This window comes from Helianthus annuus, chromosome 9, assembly GCF_002127325.2.
Source record: "Helianthus annuus cultivar XRQ/B chromosome 9, HanXRQr2.0-SUNRISE, whole genome shotgun sequence".
Lineage (NCBI taxonomy): Eukaryota > Viridiplantae > Streptophyta > Magnoliopsida > Asterales > Asteraceae > Helianthus > Helianthus annuus.
Window position 1 is genome coordinate 172,817,296 of NC_035441.2, and position 12,916 is coordinate 172,830,211.

At 34.0% G+C, this 12,916-nt stretch overlaps 1 long non-coding RNA gene across 2 annotated transcripts; it reads left to right on the forward strand.

Annotated features, from left to right (window-relative positions):
• Positions 1 to 7,669: 7,669 nt before the first annotated feature.
• Positions 7,670 to 10,377, forward strand: LOC110874958. Of its 2 annotated transcripts, none has more exons than XR_002556383.2 (5): positions 7,670 to 8,426; positions 8,506 to 8,565; positions 8,644 to 8,751; positions 9,323 to 9,379; positions 10,096 to 10,377. It is a non-coding gene; the product is annotated as an uncharacterized LOC110874958 (long non-coding RNA). The 2 variants fall into 2 exon arrangements; XR_002556382.2 differs by having other exon boundaries at positions 8,647 to 8,751.
• Positions 10,378 to 12,916: the final 2,539 nt, after the last annotated feature.

The window sequence follows — 12,916 nt, forward strand, 5'->3', positions numbered from 1 at the left end:
AAAACAGGATAAATATAAATGAATAAATTAGTAAAAAAAAAATTATAGATTAAAATAATATATTCTTTATTTGAGAACAAATATTATCTATATCTATTTGGTTAGGATATATTCTTTATTTGAATTTTATTAACAAATATTATTTATATCTATTTGTTTAGGGTAAAAGATAAAATATATGGATTAAAATAATATATTTTTTATTTAAATCTTATTAATAAATATTATCTATATTTATTTATTTAGGCGGGAAAAAATTGTTGAGATTACCTTATAGAGCGCCATGTGTCTCACATCTGATTTACTTTATTATATGTATAGGAACAAAATGTTCTTCCATCCACTTATAATAACTGTCACATGTTATCTCCACAATCCTTTTTAAACTACTTAAACAAAACCTTCATCAGCGTCAGGGATTATCCGGGAACGAAATTGCAAAAGTTGGGGACTATGGCTGTAATTTTAGAAAGTTAGGGACTAAAGGTGAAAAAAAGGAAAACCACAGGGACTATCCAGGCATTTAACTCTTTTTATTATTTTGAATTTATTCTCTAATTGAGTTGTGATAGGTATATGATTTGAGTTGGTATCTATTGATTAGTTGGTCTTTACTTTATTAATTTCAACGTGTGATCGAGATTTAATAGAAGAAAATTGTGTCATGTGTCATGTTCCGTTTTGCCTTGAGATAAGTTGAGATTAGGGGTGCAAACAAGCCGAGCTACTCGCGAGCTACTCGAGCTCGGCTTGAAAAAAACCTCGAACGAGCCGATCTTAAACGAGCTCGAGCTCGAGCCCGAGCCTAAAAAACAGGCTCTTTAGTAAACGAGTCCGAGCCTGAGCTTCGCTTATCGAGCTCGAGCTGGTTCGCGAGCCTAAACGAGCTTTCTGTTTATATACTTTTTATTAATATATTAAACATATATTTATATAATAATTACCATTTATATAAATATAAAAAATAACTTAATTGTATGTGTAATAATAATTATAATTAATATAAATTAATTAATAAATATTAAACGAGTCGAGCCCAAGCCGAGCTCGAGCTTGAATAATTACCTTCTAGCCGAGCTCAAGCTTTAGAAATAAAGCTCGAATTGAGCCGAGCTCGAACTCGAGCTTTCATATGTTAAACGAGCTCGAGCTCGAGCCTAGTCGAGATCGGGCTCGATGCGGCTCGTTTGCACCCTTAGTTGAGATTTAGCAAAGTGTTTTTTTGTTCAAGAAAGAAGTAATAATATTAAAATTAGTTTCATTGTTTGTGTTGTGATTCACTTGTATAAATAATCTTAGTTTAACAAGTGGTATCAAAACTTGACAATTTAAGCTCGTAATTGTTAGGGGTAGGGGTGGTCATCACTTATCACTCACTCACAAAATCCAATCAATTTCCATCATGTCGTCGAGCTAAATTCCATCACTAGTGATGGTTTTTAGTGGAAATACCCATCACTCACCACACACTATCAAAATCATTAAAAAAGAAAAAAAAAAGCAAAACTAAATTGCATGTTCCCTTTATTCCATCACGTGTGATATGGATGACGCGTTATATTATCAACGAGTGATGAGAAGGAGTGGCGGTGGTGTATCACTTGCTATAACGAGTGATGGGAGGTTTATAACGGACCACCCCTACCCCCCATATAGTCTTTCCATTGGTTTTCGGTTCAGGAGTGTTTCCCAACCAAAGTGTCCAGATATATATATCACAGTAATTTTTCGATTTCAGGCATTCAAGTTCCGATTACAGAAAGAAACTGGTCGAAGGCAAGTTCTCAGAAACCTACCTGATCGCAATGAAAATTCGGCCAAGAAACCTTAAAAATGGTAGAGTTACATGTCATAGTAGGAATCAAGAAACTAAATTAAAGCAACTGCAAACAATGGTTGACGTGCATCAAATCGTATCTTCAAGGTCAAGATCTATAACATCCCAATTTTAAACGTTTAAACTATTTTTAACGTATTGTTTTGACAGGAGTTTATTTGCGAGACAATAAAAGATTTTTTTTACACGATGGATTTTGATTTAATTGACTTGGAGGGCTCATTTGTAACTACAGGAAAGTTTATTAGTAAAACTTTGTGAACAAGGAGTCGGAATTGGAACTAGAATGCCCAAAGTGTAAAAACTATGTTTTAAAACACTAAAACAAACCCTAGATCACTCATTCGCGACCCAGGGAGTTCTTGCGGTCAAGAATAAGCAGAAGAAAGAGGGAGTGAGGCGACGAAGGTGATCTTGAGTTATTAGGCCTCCAAAATCACGATTTAAAGGTAATTATGCACCCGTCATGTGTTAATTATGAGTTGGATAAATTACACATTTCGTCCTTTATGTTTGTATTGGATTGCGATAGATACCCTTTAACTTCAATAATTACAGTGACAGTTCTTTATTTAGAAAACTCATTACACCATAGGTCCTTTAGCACTAACCAGGTTAAAAATTTTAGTTATGCTTATTCACTTAAGGGTATTCTGGTCATTTCATGCTTTTATTTAAAATGTTTCTTAATAAATAAAACCACAAAAATTACATATATACAACATCATCTTCCCCAATCTACCAACCCTAGAACACCATCACTCTACCACCATGGACCACCACTCCACCCCCACCACACCACCAATTCCAGTAGCAGCAGTTAACATTTTCCTTTCACCTCTAACCATTCCTTTCTACGCAATTTAACCCACCACCAAATTAGGTCAAAAATCCCCAAATCACAGACCTCAAAAGTCAAAACCATTGTCAAACGTAGACGCACCAAAACCCAGATCTACAGCCGGCAAGAACGAACCCAACCCATCGCCGGTCAACCTTTCTTCTATGACAGCTCACCCACACCAAAACGATTCCGACGGGTTAATGTAAGTTCAGGTCTCGTTTTCTTTCTTTCTCCTATTTGATTCCAATCTCCTTCTCCCCCATATTTTTTTTTAATCTAAGCAGTTCAATGTGACTAATATAATAAATAACTACATCTATATTTTGTGGTTTTTTCACCATGGAAGTGGTGGTGATGTTAACTGCAGACTGAGGGAGAGAGAGAGAGAGAGAGAGAGTTAGGTAGAGAGACGGTGTGTTTGAGAGAGAGAGAAAGAGAGGGGATGTGTGTGAGTGTGAGAGAGAGAGAGAGGGTGTTTATTGTTTAAATATATTTTAAATAAATAAGTAAAATTACCATCATACATTTTAACCTAGTTTGTGCTAAAGGACCTACAGTGTAATAAGTTTTCCAAATAAAGGATTGTGTCTATAATTATTGAAGTTAAAGGGTATCTATTGCAAACCGATACAAAAATAAAGGACGAAAAGGGTAATTTACCCTTATGGGTTTTAAATGAATGGGTGATTGACAAGAGGTGGTTCTAATGTTAGGGTTTTTGTATTTTTAGTTTTAATCGATGTTATGGAGGATTAGTGATGTTTGGATGAAGAATGGAGCTAAAACGAAGCTTACCTGCGAGATTTCAGGAATTCTAATGACTGCTTTGGGTCACCCGCGGCGGTACGGGTACGAATAGGAAAAGCTCAATGACGAATTCGTTTTGTTATATGACCTGAAACAGAGGGTTTCAAGCCACGTGAAAACAGTCGGCAAAACTTGTGGGCTTCAGCCATTGTTTTATTTTTCGGCTATTATCGAGGTTCGTCGATACGTACGCGTGGAGATATTATTCGCCTAAATACGAGTTCGTTTGGGTCGGTTTTGGTATACTCGAGTATTGAGGCCAAAAATCGAATGCATGGAGAGCTAGATCTGTGTTCTACCGGTGGCAGTAGCGACGACCGAAGCTAGTCGTTTGAAGAGGTCCGACGTGTTGTAACGAATGTGTGGATATGTTGATCATGCGAAATGGAGTTTGTGTTCGTATTTTAGTAAAAGGGCTCTGAACAAACGCGAGAAAGATGGCATGTACGCAAAGATATGACCCCATAGAACTTTGTTCATTGTTGGCGACTATTATGAGGTGTGGTAAAATTGTCGGGGATGACTTTCGGGAACGTTTTCCGGTAACGATAAATTAGAGGTTTTTGTACACAATTGGATGTGTGGATTATGCTATTTGGGACGATTTAAGTCGAGCATGTAGAACGTTGAACTGGAATAAATGAATTGATGTGGATAGAAAGTTTCGCAACTAGTGAGTTCTAATTCCGTTTTTACATATCTATTTTGGGGCTAACATACATGCATGACTACATGACTTTAAGTACATTTGCATATGTTTACATGTCTTTGTTATATGATATACTAGTGCATTATTAATTAAATGTTTTCCAATGGGTCTATGTTTTGTTAATTAATATGGGAATTAGTAGATTGGTGAAAATTGATGTGAATGGGTCTTGTGTCGAGTGGGGCGTATGGTCTCTTGTATATGAGTGGTGACGGTTTTTTGTTGGTCTAGTTAATTTAATAACTCTTAGCACGATTTAGTGGGTTAACTTAATAACTTTTTAACTTAGTCTACCTAGTTTTAAATTTATAGGAATGATTATTAGATAGACTAAACATAACCAATAGGCAAGGGTACCTATCTAATTACCCAAACGATACGAATTTTAGTACTCAACTTTAAATTACCATCTAATTATCTTTTGCTTTGGGTTTTCGACTCCACTAGGGATGAATTATAGTTAAGTTATTGGCAAGCGATGTGGTGAATTAATTCAAAAGCCCGACTCTTAACTAAGGTTACCGACGAGTTTTCTGTAGATTTTCAAATTATGACTTTGAGGTTGAAATAGAATTAGAGCCGATTAAAGTTAATTCTTTTCCCAACCTTAGAAGAAGGCTCTTTTTAAGGAGAAATCCCTTTATTTTGGGTTAAAGACATCAAACTACTCTTCTTTCTTCTACAAATCACTATGGTTTGCGATCCTTTTAGTTGTGACCCCCTTTCACTTAGAGATCACCAAGGATATATCTGGTGCTCCTCATAGGTTGTTAATGACACTTGTGATTAGTTGAGGTGATTGATCTTTATTTAACCTGAAGCGTTATAATAATAAGTGAGTTTGTGAAGAGGAGATGGTGGGTATATCCTCATGGTCTCTTTTATCACTACCTTTATATAGGTGAGTTTATGAAGATTATCTTCAGCTATTTTACCCCTCTTTCTGATCACACTTCTCACTTCTTCTTGGGCTATCTTCATTACTTTGGGTTCTTCATGGCCGACTGAAAGGGCATCCTCATTTTGGGATTGTGAAAAGGAGAGGAAAGAGGGCTGGCTCGTGGGAGGAGGTCGATCATGCCATTGTGGATGCAGGGAGACCGTCCATGAAAAATGGTAGATATGGTATCCATGGAGATGGTGTAAGATACTAGAAAACGAGTATCACAACCACATATCACTGACACATGGACTGTAGGTAATTACCGACGAACCCCGCAAAAAAAATTATTATAATAAATGAAATTTTCGAATCAGATATTGATAAACCCTCGATAATCTAAGGTGGATCACCATCAGATACCCGAACCCACGAAATTGAGATTATTACCGATGCGCTAAACCCCAACATCGGTCGTTGAGGTGGGAATTGATTCCCTTACGAAGAGTCTCTTGGTAATGCATGTAGATATAGCCTTACAAGGAAAACTAGAGGTGTTACTAAAAGATATGGAGGCATGGGATGAGACGGTGCAGACTGAGCGGATAGCAATGCAAGAACCGTTTCTCTAGTCAAAGAAAGAGTTGTTGCATCGAAAGGAGCCAAAAACACCCACACGACGACGTTCCCACTACTTTGTTGGATTTTTTTTCTTGTAGTATAATTTTATTATATTTTGTAAAAAAAAATGTACTTTAATTAGAATTATTTTATGATTTACAGGTTATTTTTATTATATTTTCTTTTATTATTTCCATTTGCCGAACATAAGACTATTTTTATTACGTTTTAAATTGAAAATCAAATCAATTTCCCAGGGAAAATGTCGATATATTGCTGTTAACACACATGGGTGATCTATCGTTGAATTAGCCATAGTTAATTTGTCAATGAAATAGCATGGTAATAGTTGTCACTAGCACTCATCTGATAAATTTCGTTGGCATTCCGTCAGAGACCAACATCGTGTTTACAAACCGAGTATCACCGACAGGACCCACCTCCATCAACGGAATCTGTCTGGCGATCAAAGATTGAAAGCCACTTTTTTGTTGGTTTATAAACTCAATCTGTTTTAGTATATTATTTTAAATTTTAGATGTAAATAAAATAATTTCTATGTGAAGATCAAAGAAGGGTTTATGAATATTTAATATCAAACCAAGCAATTAAATGAAGCTTCAAGATTCAAATTCTTATATATTGATGATAAAAACGAGCGTAGTACAATATAAGTTTGGATCGGGCCTACCTTGGGCCTTCGTTTTGAATGAATCCGAGGCACAATCTGCACCTGAATTAAGTCCATGTTGTATTGGAAATGAGCCCACACGTTAAGTTTAAGTCCTCATTTCACGACAACACACACGGTCGATCTTATAGGCACAAATGATGTTGCTAAATCACCATGCCCCTAGTTATTATGAAAGTTCAATATACCTTAAGATTAAATTCTAGCCATTTCTTATAGTTCATTAAACAATAAACATATGTCGAGCTTCAAATTGTCGCCGCAAAATTATTTTAAGGAGGTTCAATTCTAACCATATACTAGATCAAGAGTTACTGGGTGTTGGAGATATCATAAAATTTAGATCATAATCTTTTAAAAGTGCACATCAGCCAAAAGGCAAAGTTCATTTCTCTTTTGCATGGTTACGCCAGGCACAACGTCTAAGTCTATATCATCTTTCTTCATGCCATCAGGCAACCCCCAATCAAATAAGTAAAGAAGATTAGCAAGTAAAAGCTCCACCATGACAACCCCCTTCGACATGTGGACTTACTGGATTGTAACCGTATACAGGAAATAATTATTTATAAAGAGCTAACTTTTGAACTCAACAAAATGTATGGATGCTCCACTTCTGTCCACCTCAGTTCACTACTAGAAAAAGGGACAATTTCCTACAGAAATTTCCTACACAATTTTTTTCGTCACAGATTACTACACCTTTATGACGAATTTCCTACAAAAAAAAAAAAAATTCAAGATTTTGTTACAAATTTTCGATGCATCCATGACGAAAAATAAGAAAACCCTAATTAATTGACAGTTGCGTAACAAATCTATCGGAAATAACCTACAAAACAAAAGAATAAGGGAAAATGATATCGTTTCCTATACATTTATGACGAAAATAAGAAAACCCTAATTAATTGACACTTGCGTCATAAATCTGTAAGATATAATCTACAAAAGGTTAATTATTATTTTTTTCGAATAAATATTTATATGAGCCAAAAAAATAGGGGAAAAGAATATCGTTTCCTACACATTTATGACGAAAAATTTATTTTTTTTAATTAACTTAAACCAAGCCCGGCTCAAGTATAAGTGAAATGAGGCTTTTGCTTTAGGCCTCACATTTTGAAAGGCCTCCAATTTTAGAAAGCTAGTATTATCCATTTTCATATATAGGTAAATATATACATGATGATATAATATATCTTTCTAGAGAGAGATATGAGAAGAAAATTCTAAAATAGAAGGAATAAAATTATTTTCAGTTCTCTGTTTTTGTTTTTTTTTTTTTTTTTTTTTTTTTTTTTTTTTTTTTTTTGGGTGAGAAAGGTTAGAGAAGATGGGGAAGATGAACATTGAGAAACTCAAGATATGTGAATATTAAAAATTTAGTTTTTTAACATTAAAAAAGAACCATGCTTGTGTTATGTATAATGTAGTATGAAACGGAAGTCAAATAATATATTAAACTATATATGTGTATGTAATATTCGATAAAAATTAGAAAGTCTAAAATATTAATTTTTGGAAAAAAAAAAAGAAGAAAAAAAAAAGTAAAAGAGCACAAGATATATAACATTGGCAAGAACTTATATTAAATAAATAAGTTTGTATAAATCTTAAGAAAACAAATTATAGAACAATTCAATTGTTATTTTGTTACTAGTTACCAGAAGCAAAAATTTTTTTTCCTCATCTTCTAATAATAAATGAACCATATAGAATAGAAGAAATATAAAAGAGAAAAAAATAAAACAAACAATCCATTCGTGATAATTCTGTAACCACGTTCAAATTTCCTTCCGCTTTCAAATCCTTATCGTCAAAAACCCATTCAACTAAACCCATTCAACTGAATGGCTAAAGAATCGGATGGGATATCCGTTTTATACACTCCATGATTTGATCATTCAGTTACCACATAAACTCCATCGCGCACACACTTCGTCAAACTCCGTTTCTTTGTGTTTTCCGCCGACGCACCACCGTACGGGAAGCCGAAGACTCTGCAACTCGGCGGTTGTCCGTTCTTGTCATGCTACGGTAAGCTTTATTTTTTTTCATTTCATCCGATATACCATGTTTCATTACATACAAACCCAACTGGATTCTCCGTTGATAGGTCGCTAGAACAATTAAAAGTCTTTCCGTCAATCATCTTCGTTTAAGGCGTTTCTAATCGGTAACTTGTACATACTCTCTGTTTCCATAAAACGCTTTTGTGTTCTCCCTTTCTAACGCCTCGAAAACCTGTTATTAGTAGACTGTTCCGGCATTTGTCGCACGCTGGTGTTCTGGTCGGAAGAATTGACACTGAAGATCCCGGCTACTTGACCCTATTCTGATTGAGGATTAATCAGTATATAAGGTAAATAACATCACTTCTATATGGAACACTAAATGTAAATTCTAATCACTTTATTACTAGTTTAAGACGACGAACTCACGGGAATACGAGGCGGGAAAAATAATGGACTTGATTTGAGGGAAGAAACAAAGGTTCAGCTAATTATATTGGAACTCTTTATTTACCACTGGTTCCTTTCGGTTATTAATCATTATGGCTACTAGTTTCAATTTTCATGGAATTGAAAATGTAAATGTAAATTAATAATAATAACAATAATTAAAACAATTCGTCATGTTCTAATAGGTGTACAGTACACACTTCATGGCTTTCTTTTGGTTTTTTTTAATTTGCCAATATTAAGAAATAATGGAAAATAAAAAGTAAAGTTTTAAATAGGAAAGAAATATTAAAACATGTTGCTTTTCTGATCATACAAGTTCCAAATTATGCAAATTTTTATACATTGTTAATGCAAAAAAATTTGTACATAATTGAAATATACAACAGTGGAAATTAAAGTTATTACTAAGATAATGAAATATTTAAACTCTTGTGTTAAGGTCTAAAATTAGAATATAATTATGTGTAGGTTCGAGTGTCAATTATAGACGTTGCTGATTAGTGTGCTTTTATCATATAAGCTAAGGTACGGATTTTGTGGTCTTTTTCTTGTAGCGTTTTATATTGTTATTGTACTCGTAGTGTCTAGGCTATCGAACCATTGTCATTGTTTTCTAGTAGTATGCTTCTTGCCATCGATTTGCATGCGATAGATAATTTCCCTGGACTCATTATCGCATGTTCCTATTAATCATTGATTTTTGCCATAGAAATGCATTATTGTACTAGTTGTCTTGATTTAAGTGTCCGTTTTATTGACCTCAATACCCGAGCACATCCACCTATGGGGACATAGGGCGTCATCATCGGCACCGATGACGTGCACCATCCGTGACGGTGCGATTAGTTCACGGCGTCTCTATAGTAGTATTTATTGTTTATGGATTATTGAGAGGCGTATGGATCGATCCTAGGATATTATTGTTACTTATTGGTATTGGGATAGGTGTGTGTGCCCACATTCCTTCTACATATTGGTACACTGGAACTGCAGCTAATGTACACATTGCTTATTGTTTATTGTCATTGGCTCACATGGGTATTTCCACATAGATTCGTTTCGTATTGATTGACTATTGATTAGTGTTGACTGTTTCATTACATTGTTATTGGCATAGTATCGTTTCACCATTGATTGAATACCGTAATGATCGTTACCGTTGTTGCTATTGTTTTTCCGTTACTGGGCAATTTTTGGCTCAGCCGTGTTTCTTTTGTTGTTTTCTCTTGTTTCTTAAACAGGTACTCCAGGGAACATGGGGAAAAGTGCGAAGAGAGAAAACTAAATGGCTAGAGTTGGAAATAAGGAATTTAAATAAATTGCTAATTAAATTTTAGACATTTTTATTTTCCGTTAAGACCGTTGTGTGGTTTTAGATTTTTTTTTAAACCTTTGGAGTTAATGTCTTATTTGAGTTAAGTTTTAAATGTCTCTGATTACTGTATTGGTTGACACGTCAGCCCTATTCGGGCCGGGGTGTTACAGTGTATGTATATATGATATAAAATACCATATCATTTTTATATGTTATTCAAATAGAAGGGTCTTATCGGGTACACTTTAAATTTTGCTCAACCCCGAAGGTAACCGACAAAAAGGCCTCAATTTTATTGTTTGCTTTAGGCCTCTACAAACATTGAGCCGGCCCTGACTTAAACCATCCGTCGGAATTCTATCACAACTTGTGACAAATTTCTGACAAAAAATAAGAAAATCCTAATTAATTGACAGTTACGTCACAGATCTGTCACAAATAATCTACAAAAGGTTAAGTAATAATAAAACTAGCATATAATAATTATAAAATAAACATATTCCTATACATTTATGACAAAATGCTTATTTTTAAATATAATTGTCACAAAGGCGTAGGAAACAATCCATGAATGAATACAATTTCCTACGCATTTATGACAAAATGCTTAAATCCATTGCAAGTTGTGACACACTTCTTACAACATTTAAGGATTTGTCACAAATGTGTAAGAAACAACCTATATAAGTATTCTTATTTTAATTATTAAATGTACGTAACTATGTGGACGTATGAATATGAGTATAATGTGAGTATGTATATATGTATTTGTGTATGTGGGTATGTATGTATGTATGTATATGTACGTATATGCATGTTTGTAACTATATGTGTATGTGGATGTGATTATATTTGTTATTAAGTGTGCATTTGGTTAAATGTATGTATGTATGTATACGTATATGCATGTGTGTGTATTTATATGTATATGTGTTCGTGTATGTTTATACATATATATATATATATGTGTGTGTGTGTGTGTGTGTGAATATGTGTATATCATCTATATGTATACCTATTTGTGTGTGTATGTACGTGTTTGTGTATGTACGTACGTACGTATGTATGTATGTATGTATGTATGTATGTATGTATGTATGTATGTATGTATGTATGTATGTATAGATGTATGTATGTATATGTACGTATATGTATGTTTGTATCTATATGTGTATGTGGATGTGATTATATCTGTTATTAAGTGTGCATTTGTATACATACATATATGTACGTATATGCATGTTTGTATCTATATGTGTATGTGGATGTGATTATATTTGTATGTATGTATGTATGTATGTATGTATGTATGTATGTATGTATGTATGTATGTATGTATGTATGTATGTATGTATGTATGTATGTATGTATGTATGTATGTATGTATGTATGTATGTATGTATGTATGTATGTATGTATGTATGTATGTATGTATGTATGTATGTATGTATGTATGTATGTATGTATGTATGTATGTATGTATGTATGTATGTATGTATGTATGTATGTATGTATGTATGTATGTATGTATGTATGTATGTATGTATGTATGTATGTATGTATGTATGTATGTATGTATGTATGTATGTATGTATGTATGTATGTATGTATGTATGTATGTATGTATGTATGTATGTATGTATGTATGTATGTATGTATGTATGTATGTATGTATGTATGTATGTATGTATGTATGTATGTATGTATGTATGTATGTATGTATGTATGTATGCATGCATGCATGCATGGGTGTATGTGTGTACGTATGTATGTATGTAATGTAATGTATCTGTGTGTGTATTTATATATATGTGGGCCGAAATTGACTTGGGAGTAGCGGATTAGGCAGAATTTGGTAGACTTACACCTTTCTGAGGACATGCTGGAGGATAGGAATTCGAGGAGACGTAGGATTAAGGTCAAAGACTTTTAGAAGGATGTTTCGTTTTATATTAGTTTCTCGATTCAGGACCTCAACATCTTTAGTCTCTTTCAATGGCATGTGATTGATTTCTATGTATATGCATGTATATACGTATGGATGTGTATGGGTGTATTTTGCGTATATATTTGTGTGTATGTATATGAGTATGTATCATAGTGTATATAAACCACTAAATATATATGACTTATACAAATTGCCACTAAATATATATGTACTTATACAGATTGCCAAATTATATTTTGTGTAGTGGGTTCGGAAGTGCATATGCATATACGTATAGGCATAATAGATATAGCTTTCTAAAACAAAAGTGTTTCATGTATAATAAACGCCGAATCGGTACCCACTTTTTGGCGTTTTCAGTACCGATACTTTCGGTTCGGTATCGATTTGGTACGGTACACGGTACAGTATACCGAATTTTAGATTCAAATACCGGTATTGTCACACTCCAACCGATGACGGAAACATCGGAGTGAGACGAAAACGAGATTGTTCATTACTCATAACACTAAAAGTGACAATAAAATTTAGATAAACCGATTTCATAAACTCTATGACAATATTTCATTCAAATATATATATAGAGAGAGAATAAAATATGGGTGCTAAACGGGTCGTGTTCGCGGGTTGGAATGTTAAACCCGACCCAAACCCGAAAATTTTAGACAAACACGAACCTGATCTGAACCCGAAAATCGTGTCATATATATGAACACGAACCCGACCCGAATATTCACATGCTGACCCGGACCCGACCCATTCAACCCGAATCTTTTTTTTCAGCAAATTAATACGCTAA